This window comes from Perissodus microlepis, chromosome 23 (assembly GCF_051167445.1).
Source record: "Perissodus microlepis isolate ML-2025 ecotype Zambia chromosome 23, ASM5116744v1, whole genome shotgun sequence".
Lineage (NCBI taxonomy): Eukaryota > Metazoa > Chordata > Actinopteri > Cichliformes > Cichlidae > Perissodus > Perissodus microlepis.
In genome coordinates, this window is record NC_140482.1 from 28,413,994 (window position 1) to 28,432,868 (window position 18,875).

The following is an 18,875-nucleotide window of genomic DNA, read 5'->3' on the forward strand; positions in this document are numbered from 1 at the left end:
TTTTTTTTTTTTTTTAAACCAAGGGTGAGGTCAGATTTAGGACAACAGATTTTCACTCCAGTTTCCGTCTGCCTGTCCTTTCTTCCCACCTGGGCCCCATGTGCGGAAAAACAGGTTTCTTTTGAGAGCGTGTGCATGTTCGGTCACACAGCCTTCAGACAGGCGCAGCCGTTTAAAAGTTCAAAGCTTTGTCTAATGTGCTTCTGATTCCCTGAGAAATAAGTTCATCTAGGTCTTTTTCATACACACCCTGTGGAGAGGTACAGTGAATGACATCTATAGATTAGAATGCTCTTTGAAGTTCTGGCAACTTGTCTTTTATGTACTTGGAATTTAGTGAAAGACAAGCAGCTAAAAAGCCCCAAACCAGGTGCTGCTCTCTTCTACTACACTTTATCATGCTGTATTCAGTTTCCTCCTCCCTCTGCTTTGATTATTTTCCAAAGAAATTCGATTTGGCTTTGGGAGATATTGCCTTTATTTGACAAATACAGAAGAGCAACAGACGGACAAAAGAGGAACTACTCCACCATGTCTGAAGCTAAATCTGGACGGCCAGATGTAAGACAACATGCCAGCCAGCAGCTGTTGCTATTAATATGGAAATTAATGTGGGTGGGGGTTATCATGCAAACCTGTTGCAAAACTCACTTTGAACATATGTAATATGTCACACTTTTTAAAAAAACTTGTTGAGTTTTCAGTCCACCCACTTTGACTGCAATCCATCAACAGTTGTTTGGTGGCTAACTTAAAAAAATTGTCCATCTAAATCAGGGATGTCAAACTCATTTTACATTGCGAGCCACATACAGCCCACTTTGATCTTAAGCGGGCCGGAGAAGTGAAACTCCCCTTTCTGAAGCCACATATTTGACTGTTTTCTACATCTTAAAGAAAAAGTTGCTGCGACAAAGAAAAAAATCTGTCAGAAAGTTGAAATCTCTTTAGTACTGAATAGCAGAAATTAGGCTCTCTTGTCAGATGTAATTTTTTGGAGGAAAAAAAGGAGGCCAACAACACTGTACACAATGATAAACTGGTGCGTAATGAGCAAGAAAATAAGGCAGAAAATAGAGATTTTTGATGGGAAACTGGTCTGGCACCCTTACAAACTCCAGCTACTGCAGCATCTCAATGAGGATGACCCAGATCGGCGCACAGAATTTGCAGAATGGGCAAAACAAAAATTGGAACAGGACCCTCAGTTCGCGCAGAAGATTTTGTTCAGTGATGAGGCAAACTGTTATGTGAATGGTGAAGTTAACAAACAAAACCACCGCTATTGGTCTGACACTAACCCACATTGGATGGATCCCTCCAAGACTGTTGGAACAACAAAAGTGATGGTTTGGTGTGGTATATGGGGTACAACGATAGTGGGTCCATTCTTCACCAATGGAAACCTCAAGCCCAGTGGATATTTGAAATTGCTACATGATGATGTGTTTCCCTCTTTATGCACTGAAGCTGGCACGTTCCCTGAGTTTTTCCAGCAAGATGGTGCACCACCACATTATGGGTGCCAGGTCCGAGCATTCCTAGATGAACAGTTTCCTGGAAAGTGGATTGGTCGTCGTGGGCCAGTTGAATGGCCCCCAAGGTCTCCCGATCTGACCCCCTTAGACTTTTATCTTTGGGGTCATCTGAAGGCAATTGTCTATGGTGTGAAGGTACAAGATGTGCAGCACCTGAAACTACGGATACTAGATGCCTGTGCTGGCATTTCTCCTGCGGTGTTGCTATCAGTGTGTGAAGAGTGGGAGAAGAGGGTTGCATTGACAATCCAACACAATGGGCAGCACACTGAACACATTTTATAAGTGGTCAGAAACTTGGAAATAACTCATGAAAGAATAAAGTTGCGTTGAAACCAAGCGCTCCATTGTTTTTCTTGTGACATTACCAATAAGTTTGATGTGTCACATGGCCCTCTTCCTATTGAAAAAACAAAAGTTGTATCCGAGATGGCCGACTTCTAAATGGCCACCATGGTCACCACCCATCTTGAGGAGTTTGCCCCCTCACATATACTAATGTGCCACAAACAGGACTCTAATATCACCAACCATTCCCATGTTATTACGGTGTATCCATATAAATGGCCCATCCTGTAGTTTTGGAATCTGGGAGATGTTGGCTTCCCACACCTGTTCGTTAATTGTTTGCCGTTTTAGCTTTTTGGTGGTTGTTGAAATGGTTTTATGAGCTTTTAGCTGAAATTCTGATGTTTCTGTTGTCTATATTCAAACAACAGATCTGGCGGTACATCACATTAAGCTAGATGTTCTCCCACTTGCCCCTGATTGTTTGAAGCGATGTTTAAACAATCAAAATGCATTGTGGGAAATGTAGTTTATAGCCAACATATGCTTTAAGCAGCATACAGTACATTTATTTGAAGACAATAATGCACAAGCTCTCGCGGGGGTTACGCTTGCAATATGTGAACTAAATGATCATTTGAGTCTTGTTACTAGCATCTGAAATGATGAACTTTCCTGAAATAGCACACATGAGTTTCCACTTCAAAATTAGTGACAAACTCTGAGTCATCACAAAGACATGTTATAGAGTGTGCACTCACATTTTTTTACCACCTATTTGTTCATTTTAAAGTTATAAGGCAACTATCTACTGATCCCAAGTAGTGCAAAGAAATGTATTCAGTATCTTTGTTTGACAGTAGTGAAAAGTTTAACATTTTAATATAATCCTCCCTGACACCACATTACTAGCACCCTACTCCAGACAAACCAGACATCCAGATTGAAGGGGACGGGGCGTCTGCAGGGATATTTCTGTGTTTATCCAGACTTTATTATCGTCACTTAGATTTTGGAAATGGTTAATAAGTCTGCTGTCAACCCTAAATCCTCCAGACAAGAATCTGTCTTGGCTCCAGGAAAGAGCCCTCAAGGCATGGCTGAGTGTAAGAGTTAATGAACCCTTAGTTAGTTCTGTCTGCTCACTGACAGTCATCGTCTTTGACTTATCTTGCTGCAAACAGCCACTCAGAGACAATTGAGCCACACAAAGGATGTCCATAATCAGAAAGCTAAAGACCCGTTTTACTTGTAAAAAAGTTCTAACTGTGATCCAACTGTGATGGGCCCTACACAAAGTGGCTGAGTGTGTATGCATCTGTAAATGTGAGTATTCAGGATGTTATTTCCTGGTGAGTGTGAGACATGAAAGCAGTGGGATTTTTATGCCACTGATATCACTGCACACATGCACCAAGCTGTCTCCACCCGATCATGGGAGAAAAACTCCCACCACCACCAACAAAACAAAAAAAACCCCACTCTCAGCAATAGGCTGCATTTGCTGAAATCCCCAAAGGAAAGAAAAGTGAGCAGGATGGAGGAAAAAAATAACAGCCTACTCTCTCCCACCAATACTTCCTGGAGCCTGGGGCAGTCCTGGATCTGCATGGGTCTCCCCGACAACTGAGCTTTGTCTAGACAGAAACCAATGCACCGCTCACCAGATAGGAATTCAGTAAACCCACAACCCCTCAGTCTCGCACCACCTTTAGCTCTCACATGGCACCCAACGTACAAGTCACAGCTCTCATTGTTTAAATAATCTAGCATTTACACTTCTAACCAACTGCACCACCCTGTTATTCATGAACAGAAATGGATGCATTTAGCTCCAAAGGGTTCTTTCTCTGCAAGAAGACCAACCCGTTTTACTCCCTACTTTGTGGGAAAATAAACAGGGAGAAGAAAATTCCTCTCATTCCACATTAAACTGCAGCATCACATCACAAGACGCTTCACATTTAGCTTCAAAAACAGCAATACTGAACACAGACAGGGGTGTGAATGAACAGTTGAATAACATGTCAAACCAAGTAATCTACAACTTGTTATTTTTTTACATGCTCTGTTGCTCAAGGATAAACGTCAGCAGGTCGTCCTCCCTTGTATCACCATTACACAATCAGCTGACACTTCCATGCCATTCCTCCAAGGTTACCAACACACAGTGCTCTCACCTTTTCCCCACTTCCCCACACTCAGCATGCCTAACCATCACACATACACTTATTAGCTTACATGCATGCAAAGGTTGTTCTTTCTTTACTGGTTCTGCCAGAGAGGAAGGCTAACTCACTATACCTTTACTACTGGGTGGCAGGTTTAAACATTTTATATATATTCTATTATAAAATAAAATTTTGAGAACATTTAATAACAGGCAGTACTTCACTCAACCATTAAAAAAAAATGCAAAATAAGAAACCACATTTTGTGGCAACTCATTAGCATACATTTTATCAATGCTCAGTGCACATGTTCTGCAAAGAAAGCATGCGATTAAAAGGGTAAGAACGTGTAAGAAATTATGGAAATTATGAGCATCCTGAGTCTAATTCTGAGTCTAATGATGGTAAAAATCTAATCTAGAAAAGTTAACGGAAAACCCAACATATATTTTTTATTTATATTGTGGAGCACCTCCAGGGTGCAAAAGACTCCTGCAAAGACAATGCAGTCCATTACTTTTATAGATTACTTTTGTGTCCATCTTTTCAGATATTACTCTTTCTACTCTTTTCCACTGCAATGCAAAGCAGGTCAGTGGAAAGTTGCTCCAATTACCCAGGATTAAAAAGGGAAAGTTTATCTGAAGCTACTACTCATTTTTTTAAATGTTATTTTTTTAATGATTTGTTGCTTTTAAATTTTAGTCACTTTCACTTTAAAAAAAATGAAAAGATGATTATTCTGTAACTGACATCAGCGAACACATGCATTCATTTGATCAGCTGCTGTGCTCGCAATTGCTATCAAGGTCAAAATGACCTGAGTTTGGTGGAACACCGCTTCCTCCTGAGGATCGGCAGGACATTTCAATGAGACCCAGTTTATCTTTGTGTAAGAACTCCATCCTGCAATTTAAAAAAGCAGGGATGATAACTGATCTACAACTAAAATCAGTCAAGGACTCTAAATGTGCTTGATTTCAGCACATAGACTTTGCAGACTCAAAGTTTTGGTGTTATCAGTGGTGTAGCACTAAAATCTGAGCCCTATACATGTGCAGGCGCAGTGCCACCCCGCTTCTTTTGATGACTCCACTATCACACCTCCTACATAAAGCTACATAAAGCTAAATCAAGCTAAATCTATGTGTCTGAAGTACTTATCCAGATTGTCAGTAAATGTTAAACGACATTTAAATATTTTCTTTCAACATACTTCAAGTACTGTGTGAATTTTTTAAGCAAGAACTGTACATGAACATAGCCTCATGTACAGTAGCATCATCTATTGGTTACTTTGTTCTAGACTTCACATCATGAGGTGTTTTCTAAGTGGGCATCATGAACCGGATCAGGTGGATCTCAATGAGAAACCGTCAGTGACTCTATGCTCTTAAGGTAGCAATTTCTCAGCCGATTCAAAGAATGCAATTGCACAAGATGCAACACACAATGTTTCATAAGCATCTGAGAAACAGCACTTCCCTTCCCGAAATATATGTCATGTCTGTGACGGAATCAGACTCAAGCAAGACAGATCTGAGTCAGAAACATAGAATCTGTAGCTCATGTATCTGACTCCATGCAGGGTATATGCTCTACTTTAAAAATGGCCAATGGAACAAAACCTGATGCACTCACAGGTCACATTTGAGTTATGGGAGCAATGTAAACACAAATTGATTAAATGTTTTAATTTAACTATGCAAGTGTGGGTCGTTTAATGTAAAACAAAAATATATATAGTTTTTATTAACAGATTTATGCGCTAATTAGACAGTTAGACTGCACATATTTATTGCATTACATTGTTTGACTACATGGCATGAGCAAGCTGAGCTTCGAAAGCTGGACCTGAAGACCTGCTAAGTTTAACACATATTTACACATACTGTAACTGTATCTCCATACCAATATCAAACACAAACAAGTTTAGCAGCTTGCATCTTTTATGGGTGTTTTTGAAATCTAAAACAAATACTTGAAGTTTGAAAAACTCTTCTCTTTATTATGCTAAGCTGATGTTCTGGTTTTTCATAAACTGGAAAAGATTTGTTGTCAATAATCATAGTGACTCTAACATGCATTGGATGCATGCTAGATTTTGAGGCAACCAAAAAATTAATTCTGGTATGGCATACCACGTTGCACGGCACATATAATACTGTCTGCAAAAATAAAATGAGAGTCTGGTTTTTAGTCAAATGAGAGCTTCCTGTGGTTTTTGTAGAGAAGTTGACATAATCGCATGATGTAATCAAACATGCCCACTAGTGAGAGAAGGTGGTGTTAAGTGATAGTGGCTGACAGGGAGACTACTTCTGCTGCCACCTGACTGCTTATCATGACGAACAAAAGACAGAGGGGCATAAAAAGAGGCTAGGGATGGGAAAGAAAAACACAGCCTTCTGACCTCACACTAACAACTCTCCCACCTTCCTCTTCTTCTCCCTCCGGTGAACTCTAGAGCACCCCAGAGCTGAGTGAGCACTAAACTGCACACAATGAACAGCCGTGGGAGAGGCAGAAGACAAGGCTGCAGACGTAAGAGCAGCTAGGGTGTACACCGTGCAAAAGTGTCCTAATAGGGACACTACACAAGTGCTTGCAGCTGATTGTAAACCTGCAGTCCTAACCCATTACTAATCTGCCCTTTGGACTAACACGTTATTACCAGAGAGTTTGCATACACTGAGTTGAGAGCAATGAAACAGGTATTATTAACTGAGAAAGAATTCGAAACATCCACCTCACCCATCTCTGCACAAGGAGGCAAAGTACATTTGGGAAAGTTTCAGGATGACAAAAACCTATACAGCACATCACTGAGGATTTAGTTTTCAAGGAAATGCAAGTTTAACTGGTCTGAATGCAACTGCAATCTCAGTGGACATTTTGAGTGAACCAAAATAATAATAAGAAGAAGAAGAATAACAAAATTACTATTTGAAAGTACATTAGTTTATTTAGTTAAGCATTTGTCTTTAACTTGTCCATTTATAATGTGTCACCTTAAACAGTCACACTTTCAATCATAAATATTTTAAATGTATTTTACAGGTGCAATTATAAAGCGCAGTTAAGCGATTACACTTGTTTAACAGATTTCGTGAAAAAGAAATTAAAAATAATGATCATATATTTATACCTTTTTAAGTTTGTATGCGAGTTACTCTTTCAGCTCTGTTTTTGTTTTCTATCAACTTACAAAAGTTGTTTTGTTATAGACACCAGATGTTTGCCAGCTACATTAATAACATAGTTACAGCTAAAATGAAAATAAAAGCATGTCTTTACTAGTTAGGGCACATATCTTTGACTGGGCAAAGGACAGAGAGACCTTCAGAATCTACAAGGCAAACCAGTTCTCACTTTCACATTAACTGGCTCTACCATTAAACATGGCGTCATTGTGCAGTAATCTCATAATAACCATTAAGAATATTGTCATTCCAGTTCTGTAAGATATAAGAAGAATTCTGCAACCCCTCCTGCCTTCATCTCCAAGACAGAAACAATGAAGACTGTAGTACATCTTTCCATGCACCGCAGCTTTAACAAGGTTTTACAATGTAGTGTAGGTTTTGTGTTGTAGTCATGCATACCATGTTTGGCTCATGTCAGAAGCATGCTGAGCAATAGATCAGAACGCTGTTGACAGTCAGTGATACTGCTCATTTCCAGTCATGACAGTTAAAATACCAAATAATCAGGATTTACTGCCTCCACCAACCAGTCAAGCTGCAGTTCACATTTTCCCCTCTAGTTCCTAAACAATGCCCAACGGACAGAAAATCATTTTTGCAGAATATTATAAAGTGAGGTTGACCTTTTGCATTTAAAAATTAATTACTTTATCACTTCATTCTTTCTTTTTTCACTCTTCATACATTTAGTAAGGTTAAAGCAACTTTTGAACACCAAATTTGAATAATTTCATTACTGACTTGCATTTCACTCTCAGCATCTTCAGCAACTTCAAAACTTCAATGTCAGTTTGTCTGCCACATGTTCTGACCTGCTGTGTCACTGTTGAGAAGTGAATCACAGCTGCTTCAATTTTAACAATGAAAGCTAAACAGAGCGCTTTTGAATATATAATCTCTTGGCAATTAAGCATTTACATCAGTAAGAGCATTTATGCTGTCATTAGGTTACAAAGACCTAGACAGGTCTGCGATTTCAAAAGTGCAGAAATCTGTAGTTTCATGCAATAGCGACCTGCTTATTATCCAAAATAAGCAATTTAACTTCCCAAAAGATTACCTCAGTCTGTCTACATGACCTACACGATATGATAGTCAAACCCGGTCCAGTGCAGAGAGTTCAGATGGTGGCTGAGCCTTTTTCAGTCATGCATTTTGGAGTATTATAATGCTGCATTCATTCAAAGCACCGACCAGGATCTCACAGGGAAAGTATGTGCGCACCAGTTGGAGCGGTTTGTTTTGAGAACAGTGCAACTGCAATGGAACGTGGCTGCAGTGCTGAGCTGCATACCACCCTGTTTCATCTCTAATGAATGTCAATCAAAGGCACATTTTACAGCAGCACAGACCGAGTGTATACTTGTAAGGCAATGCAATTAAAAGCAACTTATTTCTGGACTGGAAAATATTTCGCTGTGCCACTGTCTGTTAAAGGAAAATGTTTTAGGAAAAAAAAAAATCAAAGCAGGAAAGAGCAGCTTGTACAAAAGAATCCCAGGCATGTAACCAGTGGCTAGGCAGAGTTTCTGGGCAGGATGACATCCCGACGGCTGCTTGGCCTCCCTCTCTTAACTGCCAAACCCTTATGTTTGTTAACTGGACGCCAACACTCCCCGAACGGCTTCCGCAGCAAAGATCAGGGTGGCTGGAATTCTTGTCTGGCAGACATGTGGCACAGGAGCGTCTCAAAGTGGACACCACAGCACAGGAACAGATAAAGCAGCCTGTGTGCACTGTTTATTGTCAGGGCCCTGAAACCATGATTAGAGGGTTGGGTTTTTTTTTTTGTTTTTTTTTTTAAACAGGGCACATTTGTTGCTATGCAGAAGCACTTTCTAATACCTTCTATACAATAGCATGTACAATGACAGATACGTATGAAAACAAGCAGCTGCTGCTTTGTCTCTACAAGGGAAAGTCACCCATGCTTTGTGTGAACTATAGCTGGAGTGGACAGGTACTATAGTTGCATGCTCAAAAAAACAAAAAAAACAAAACAGGAACACAGGTTTGCAGGATAAAAATATGCCTTTAGTTGCATTTATGTGTACCAAGGATAGAAATGGAGCTAAACAATGCATGGAGCCTGTGTAGACAGCTGCATGCATTGATTAATGAAGATCATTACTACATCATCAGATATGCAGTACAGGGACAACTGAACGCTTCCTGTGTGGACACAGCTTAACTGCCTATTGCCGTGTTAGTACATCCATGAGGATGTACACAGTCCGCAACTACAAAAATCTTGCTAACCTACCCACATAATGCTAATGTTCTAATGTTGAAACGGATCATGTTTACCATGTTAACCATTATTTACAATTATTTTTCTATAAGGAAATGGCAGTGGATCATCTTTCAGTTCATCTTTAGAAAACAACTATCTGTTGTTGCAGACTGGAGAATGTATTCAGTTCTTGAACCATGCATGCGTGCGCAAAACTTCATGTCAGCCAGTCCACTCAATAATTGCTGAGATATTTCAATCTAAACTTAGAAAGTACCTTGCCATCCCTGGAGAGTATAAGGAATGCATACAAGTAATACTTGCAATTACCCTCACAGACAGAGAAGCTGGCAGTTGTATGAAAATTCTATTGATGGAAACTGGATATGCAGTGACCTAGTTGTTGACTAAGCTGATATGTCATCGGGAGCAACAAGAGGGCGGCATTGTAATTACACATCTGAAACTGTAGCAATAATTCATTTGTGGCTTTATGTCTACATAATGATGGGTAGACTGAACGTTCTGTTTTATTCTCACAAAGCATGCCATGGAGAAGGTTCCTCTGCTAACAATAAACTACATAGTAGAATTATAGTATTAGTCTAATGCATATGGTTCCCACTGAAAAGGGTTTTACAGGTAAACAAGGAGCAAGTAGAATCAGTGGCTGAAGTAGCCCCAGCTGCACACTTCTGAGACTTTATGTTCTTTGACTTGCAAACTTGATGAATCTGTTTGTCCTACTTCAAAGCTAACATGTGTCTACATTATAGTTCTGCAGAAAGGAGAGCTAATCTCAAGTGGCATCTGCAAGCCTTCGGGGCAATCAGAGGCCACCCAGTGAACGCCAGTCCATGTTAGAGGTACATAAATAACACTAGAACTTAAATCTCTGCTAGAATATGATTTATTTTTACAGGATATACTGTGTACACTGCAGTTTCTGGGAACACGGGACCAGTGCAAAAGAAAGTCCAGATGAAAAAGAAATGCTATCGAACGCATTCACTTCCCATACACTTCAAATACGTTTTCCAAGAAACAACTTGAAGCATGGAATGTGCGACATGAGAGGAAAAAAAACTTCGCAAAGCAAAGTACAAAGTAAGTGCTACCCGGCATGAGAACTGGTGAGCAAACTACTTCCTGCAGAGGGGCCGGCCACTCCTGCCTCAGCCCATTGCTAACCGGCATGAGTAGGAGTGTGCGTGCATGTTTGCGTGTACAGTAAGTGATTGTGGGGTGAGAGGGAAATTCGAAGGGAGGGGTGGGGTTGTTGTTCAGGAAGTAGACACAGTGCAACAGAGGAGAAGGAAGGAAGATGCCCATATATGAGCAGGCGCTTACGAAACAGGATGGAGGACATGACTGAAGAGGCCTGGGATCTCCCGTGGGTGCAGAAATAATTAAGTAAATGTGAAAAACCTCCTACACATATAAAAACACACACACACACTGTCAATCAAAAAAAGCCAAGCCCCAATTTTCATGCATCCTGACGCTTGCACAGTAAACTGCTGTGTTCAGTTAAGATCTCACATTAAACCTGCTCAGTAAGAAAAAAAAAGGTGTTAGAAATTGAAGCAGTTAATGAGGAACCAAGATAGTCCCACCAAATGCAAGACATTGCCCCACAAGGTTTCTGTTAGCACAGTGGAAAGACTATAGACAGAGGCCCTGCAGCCAATTAATAACACACCTGCACACAGGCAAAAAGAGCCTTTGTTTAACACCTGCATGTAGACTGGGTCACCTTTTTTCACTTGCTGTTTGATTTAAATTCAGGTGAATGCATATGTTTAAAAGTACTTACTTTGGACCTACAACTGATTTAAAGCTTTTATTTCCTGAGGGGCTGCCCCCACAAATTGCATAGTAATTTACATTACACACACCATAAATTTCACTATACACCCACAGGTTCCTATAAAGACAAAAGGTTTGTGTTGTACCCCTACACAAACATGTAAAAAACCTACACGTTATTAACAAATGCAAAGTTCTTAACAGGGTCACTCTGCACAACACATGAGTATTCACACACAAGAGTCCCAACACAGCTGCAACAAATGAGCAGATGTGCATGCTTATGGAGGTCCCAGTGTGGGACATTTCAGATTCTCAGTGTTTCAATGGCATAAGCGAAAAGGAAATACAAAGCGGTTTCTACATCAGTTATTAATTTAACTGGCCTTCATTATGCTGTAGTGATGAAAGGGTTATCTCACGCCTAACATAAGGACAAACCTATAGACTGTATAATACTGCCACCATGTGGGGGAAATTTGTAGAAATGAGTCATACAACTATCTGTAAGAAGGTATCCACAGAGAAACTAATCTGAAACTAGCTTTTTTTCTTTCATTTCCTAGATTGATATTGTGTTAGCAGCAGATCTCTTAATTAAAACAGATACAAGTAACAAAGAACAGATTGTTTCCTTATTAGTACATGTGTATTGATTGGCAAACCTGAGACTTTTATTACGTGTAATATACTTTTAACTGAGTTATTAGCCAAGATATTTTTTATTATATTTAGGTGCATATTTTCCTGACCAAGAAAATAACAAACATTAGTTCAAGTAAGTATCCAATGCACCTAATCATAGGTAATTATTTAGAGAAATTCATTCATTAATGCTATCAAAACAGCTTCTATTTCTAGTTAGAGAAGATTCTTTGGATCTAAATCATGATTTTGTAGAAATGTTTTAAGTACTGATATCATTTGGAGCCAAAACGTGTACAGGCTTTTCTTCCTTTCTTCTTTCTGGCCTGAATCTAGTAATGTTTCACATTTTTTCCACTCAGAAAATAGGCAATTTAAGGCCCTCACAGTAAATTCATATTAAAGAGGTTATCTAGTATTAAGTTGGATGCTTGAAAACAGGGGCAGGGGTGAGTAAGATCCAATTTCATACAGTTAAGTGAAACAAATTATAAATGTTATGTTTCACTGTGTTTGAAGCATACATTACCAGTAATGCAATCAGTAGCACGTATTTGTATCTTACAAATTCCACACCTGTGATGCCTTTTTGTAAATGTAGGACCCAAGTCATAGTCCTAAAGAGCAATCCACTATGATTTAAGAATATAAGAAGATACAGTGTAGACTCTTTCTAAACACAAGAGGGCAGCACCTCACAGATGGTCCTTAAGTCTGAAGATATGAAATACTCAAACAGGCTGTGCCTAATTAATAATGAATAGGCTGGCGAAACAATGTTTGCAACCTGAGTCACCTTGCAATTACAGAAATGGCTGGTGGCAATAGTTGTTTTAAAGATGGGAGGCAGCCTGAAAACAAGGACACAGACCTGTATGTGAAATGTTCTCAGGGAGCATGTACTTGGGCAGCATAAATCTGGAAAGAAAAAGCAAAGAAAATATTATTTTTCAAAAATTAGCCAATCGTGGATCCATGTTTACCATTTCTTCCAGATGAGGCCAAACAAAGAGCTGTGAGCTCCCACGGTGTAATTAATGAATGCTAGCCCTCTGACACTAGTTTCCACATCATTTAGGACAAAATGTGAAGCAGCGGTGGGTGGGGTATACCCAACCCACTGCTCTACTTGCATTCATTACCACATTCCAGTGAGACCAGTTAGATGGCCAGTCCTTTAGTCAGAGAACTTTCTGTGTCTGGGCAGTTTGTCCCAACAACAGAGAGGAGGCAGGACTTGGTGGTTTAAAGTAAGGAACAGATATCCTCAAATATTTTTAGTACTTTCCACTGTTTATTATTTTCTTTCCACAGTAGTAATTCATCATACACGTTCTTCAAGCCTGAGCAATACTCGGAAGAGTTGGTATATAAGCATTAACTTATAAATAATATTCTTAACTGAAACAAATGTAACAATTAAATACAACATAAAAGGTTTTTGCACAGCATCTATCTGAAGTGACACTTCTCTCTGGTAGCACACACATGCCGACATTGGTGTAATGCTTTTTCACTGTGTTTATGAGTGATTTCATTCATTCATGTTTTTCTTTTAATTAATTTCACATGTAGAGTTTTTGGGGACAAACATTCATACTGAAGGTACGATTTATTCAAAAGCACAAATTAACTTGGATTCACTTTAAATGTGTAACTGTTACTTAGTCATCATTTACAGTAGTTATACATGTTCAATATCAAATCAAAGCACACACACACAGTCCTGGAGTTGGTTTATGCAATTGTCAGTTGAGCTGTACATCATGTAGAACTGCACAACGAAGCATGTGTCTATAAATAACCCACTGCAGCAATATGACAAGTCCCAAAATGTCACTGAGATCAGACACAGGGTGGCACTAACAAGTAACCTGGCTACTGTCACACAGGGTCTGTGCATTGCTCTGCGGGTCAGGGGGAGACGCGGCAGATGAGATGTTAATCCTGCCACAAGGATGGGAAAAACAACAATGAGGCTGCAATTTCTGCTCCCGCTAAAGGAGTTTACAGCAGATGTTCGGTGGAAATAATTTTGAAAATTAAAGGAATCTTTGATGAGAACGCAGAAGTAATAAAATTTCAACACGCAATGTTCTAAGATGCTAATATTGGGAGCAACAAGATAGCCAACAAGTAAGGCGAAGTAAGAGACGAGAGCATGAGTTGGTTTGGATAAAACAACACCCTCCAGGGCCAATCCAACAAAGAAAAAAGCCAAGACTGAGGTTTCAACATGTGGAATCCCAAAAACAGATGACATCATGGTGGCTACATCCATCTTCTACATACCATCTATGGTTTATAGACAGATAAATGAACTGAAGTGGCACAGCAGTTATAGTCAAATATACAGAGAGTTTATTTGACTACACAATCATCTTGTTCAATCAAACCACCTAAATGTTGTGCATGCGTTTCAGTCTGAAATGTTACATTATAGGGCGCTCATTTCAAAATTGCTTTCCAAGTACACAAATAGTAAAAGAATACACGATCCCAAGTGACATCTTTGTTCATTTATTTATCCGAATATTGACATAAATCCTATAAGAAGTATTTTTATAAAGGTTTAAACTGGAAAAAAAGGGAATCCTTACACTTGCAGAACCTTTACGAATTGCTGCTTGATGAATACCTGCATCAATTAACTTGTAGCTGACTAGTTCCCTGCATTAAAATATCTGTTAAATGTACATGCTTCTAACTGTCTCCATGACATCTGGAGGAAACAGCTGCTGTGTGAACAACGGTCTGATTTTGATTAACTGATTAAGAGCTACACTGGTTAATATTACAATATTAATAACAAAAGCCCTTCTCTAATCTAATAACTTTAAATAGAACAGTACACTTCCTGGTGGCCATCACACAGTTTTCAGAAATGCCACATCTTGCTTGAAGACAGAGAGAGTCAACACTGTGATTACAGGGTGCATGTAACTAACTATCGGTTTAAAAATGGAAAGTATTTGAGAGGTAAAGTCATTGAAAGCTAATTGTGAAAGCCTTTCATCACTTGCTGATAAGCAGTTAATGCCTTGTGCACTAAGCAGCCCTCTTACGTGCGACATATTCTCCTCGTTGAGGGTATAATACCTTCATCACTGCGACACGCTCCAGTGAGGAGGCTAAGAGAGCTCTGACATACGTCAAAGCAGGAGGACATTTTTCACATATTGCTGTGGACTAACAGCTCGAGGGTGCCGGCGGCGACTGTGCTGTGCTGACTGGAACTTCTCTCTAAAGGTCTTTGTGACCAGAGCTGTGACGCACAGACGAGTTCCCCAGAGGCTGAGCGTGGAATTTGAGTCAAGGGATAGAAGGGGGGCAGGGGGGACCTTCTCACGAGATTAAACCACGCTAAGGTCTGCACCAGTAAGTGTGGGGTAACCAGGCAACATGACCATACCCACGTCAGCACCACAAATGCACTCAGGTGGAGTCACGCTGGACTGCCAGAAGCCATGACAAGATAATTCTCCTGAAAGATGAAAATCATTTGTCATGGACACACAGAGTTACGTTGCATGCTCTCCCCAAACATGCTCACAGGTTCAATAATAATAACAGCCATACCAAAATTATCTCACAGAAACGTCATCATACTACTGAAAGAAAGTAAACATGTGTAGCTCTTATAAAAATATGTAGCATCTGTTTATGCAGTGTAAATACAGCTGTTTTGATCAAAACTTTGCCAGTTTTACACTCAATTTTTATATTAGATTTTGGCATGCTGCACTTTCCTTTGGGGTGGACCGAACATTTGCTCAACAAAAAAGATTCAACTGAATGCCCCCTAAATGCAAAATTTTCAAATGCATCCCTTTATTCATTTAAAAAGTCTGACAGACTAACACTAAAACACTGCTGAATACTGCAGATGGATTTCCCGGTACTAAAAATCTTGATCAATATGTATTTAAAATGATCATCATTACCTGTCTCATTAGCTACAAAAACAAACAAAAAAGCTATTAACTGAGAGTTAATAGATTACTAGCTCAGTTAGTAAACTGAGACTAGTTTTGCCAATTTTCTGTAGTAATTGGGGATGGGAATCCAGAAGTGGTTCCAAATTATTCAATACATGGGAATTATGTGCCTCAAACTTCCTTTTATCATTGCTGGCATGTTTGTTTTCCTGACAGTTGGATGTTGCAAAATGTCAGAAGCTTTTGCACAACTCAGTCATATGCAATTCTTTGTCTTCTACTCTGTTTCTGCAGTCTCCAAAGTCAGAAAAAAAGACTAAAGACTAGTGCAGGTCTTCATATTATCCACAAAACAGATACTGTGTGGAGTAAACGGATCAGAAATCAGAAAGGGATTAATACCAAATAAATGTAAGTACTAAAAATACTCTTAAACACTTATTAACATTTAAATAAAAGCTAAACTCTACAGTTATTTTTTAATGTATCTCCTACCTCATTGGAAAATCCTAAATCAGTCTATTATCTACATTACTAAAAGTCCAGTCCAAGAGTTTGTGCAATTCATAGGTTTTAAGAATGCGACTTCACATCTTAAATTCAGATTTTAGCTGAGCACATTCACTTGAGAAATACACCGCTTGGAACGTCAGATATTATAATGAAGTGTTGCTACTCCTACAAGACCAGCAACTCCTCCCGAAACACATGTCTGAGTTAAAGAGAAGTTTAAACATTTAAGGCAGACTATGTTAATCTACTGTTTACTTCAGCTCTAATAAAGCACTTCATTCACATTTACTGAACTACGTTTAAAAAGAAGAGCATCGGTTTCCCCGCTCTGACCCTGATAACCTACAGTATGATAATTTCCCACAACACGCTGTAGTGTTTTCACACTGTTGTAATACTGGCGCTGTTAAATTCAAAGAAAGCCCTGCTGCAGGTAGGCTTTCCAAGAAGTGTAATATTCCATCATACTTGTAAATCTCTCAAATATTCGCTGACCTTCACAGAGATTTATCCAGCATGTTTTCTCAGAAATATCGCCATGACATCACTCATGTCTCCTCTTGAAAAAAAAAAGAATCCTAACCGCTGATTGAAACACCTGTTTACCAACCATGTATTTGCACAAAAAAATTTGCCAACCATTTAAAGCTGCAAAGTGTTCTTTCCCATACTCTTACCTCGTGTTTACACTGGTTGTTGCCTCAGGTTAATGGACTGGAAGTCACAGTCTACCATCTGGCGTTTATTAAAAGCAGCAGCAGTGTGGACACAGCAGAATGAAGAAAGATTATTTATGTAATCTCTGTACTGATACTCACCTGGCCTCTCGGATCCAAAACCGGGTTTGTTCCTTTGTTTTGTTTTTGTTTTTTATGTGGTTGTTTTATTTGTTTGGGGGTGGTGGTTTCAAAGTCGAGCCATGAAATAATCCCACACGAAGCTCTCGCAACTCGACAAAAATGTCGACTGAAAAGTTTCAGCTCGGATTAAACAAACATTCAGCCGTGTGGAGGTGAAAGCGCAGTGACGGGAGACGAGCTCAGTCATCTGCTGTTGGCTGCTGCTGGGCAGGACTACACGCCGTTTCCTAATGTTTGGACAAGGCAACAGCGCCCCCTGTCGGTGGCTTATACAGATGGTAATTCATAGGATCCTGATTGTGCTACAGCTGCACCTGAGATATTCAAAATGTAGAAATGCAGGTGTCCACGTCCACATTTCAAAATGATCCCGCACTTACCATAAATATATTTTCAGTATGAAGTGCGGTTTTGTTTTGTTTTTTGTAATCTTGATAAATAAAAAATACAAATATTTTTCATTAGTCAGAAATAGTCTTTTTTTCCCCTTTAATTTTGTCTCATATATATATATATATATATATATATATATATATATATATATATATATAAACAAATCGACTAATTTTACTTACTTATCTAGCTCAGTGGTGTCAAATTTAATTCATGGACTTCACAGAGCTTCATCTACTGACTTGACCAGTACAACAACTGCATAATAATCTAAAAATGAATAAACCAAATAAACATTTTTAAAACTATAAATGGGAAAATTCTTCCCATTTCTTCTAGTATAGGTTTTAGCACATTCTGAAAACATTTACATTCCATAAAGCATCTTGCAGATGAACAGTCTGAGATGATGAAGAAAATTACATGCCATTCCAACAAAAGGCCTCAGGGTTTTTGTTTTTTTTTCCACATTAAAGAAATGCTGTTATTGTAGATAAAGAGAGCTGTTAGCTGGACTCCTCGGGTTTTAACCACAATCAAGGAAGTAAATGTCTAAAGTTACAGATACAGTACTAGTAGTCTTTTACCCGGACTTTGCTCCATAAATAAAAACAAACAGGACAGTGGATGTACTGAAACACAAGCAGGAAATTTTCAGTGATATAATCAAATATTTGCTGGAAAAAACACCTAATTTTATTTATTTTTTTTTTATCTCTTATCAGCTTATTTTGTTGTGCTATGGCAGGCCATGGGAAATATCTTAGACGTCTATAAAATGAAGACTTCAGACTAATTTTCAGACTTTTCATCTGGTGGCTACATGGGTCTGTTCTGGCGCTTTGGCCACATATTTGAGATCCCTGGTCTAGATGTATGATTTAATTCATTTGTTTGTTACCACCTTACGCTGCACCTCAGTCATGAAAGCTCATTTGTGCATAAAGTAATAAACGGCAGAAACATTCAGTAGCAAAGTAAGTTAAAATAAGCAATTTGAGCACTGTTTTATTAGTAGAAAGCATATATATAATACTTTCACACAATGCTTTTTCACTATTTACATTAAAAAAATTAAAGCTGTATTTTGTATCTGTGTTTTAGACTGAATGTGCACAAAACCTGAAAAATTGTGAAGAAATGTTTAACTGTCCATGCACTTTGTTGAGCCATACACTGTATATATATAGTATTCAACCAAGTATTTAACAAAGGATTTAGATTTATTTTGGCATTTTGCAAAGATACAAAGATTGAAAAGATTGGCCACTTTTTCTTTTC

The 18,875-nt window shown here is 38.9% G+C and overlaps 1 protein-coding gene across 2 annotated transcripts in view; it reads right to left on the minus strand.

Annotated features, from left to right (window-relative positions):
- Nucleotides 1-17,428, minus strand: part of gng12b (guanine nucleotide binding protein (G protein), gamma 12b) — a 29,458-nt gene extending 12,030 nt beyond the window's left edge. Inside the window, exons 1-2 of one of the 2 annotated variants that reach the window (XM_084921676.1) lie at nt 17,160-17,428; nt 12,762-12,808 (exon numbers count right to left, since the gene is read on the minus strand). The gene's annotated coding sequence lies outside the window, so the exon portion shown is untranslated. The remainder of the gene's footprint in view (nt 1-12,761; nt 12,809-17,159) is intronic. The other variant, XM_084921675.1, reaches the window with a different exon arrangement.
- Nucleotides 17,429-18,875: the final 1,447 nt, after the last annotated feature.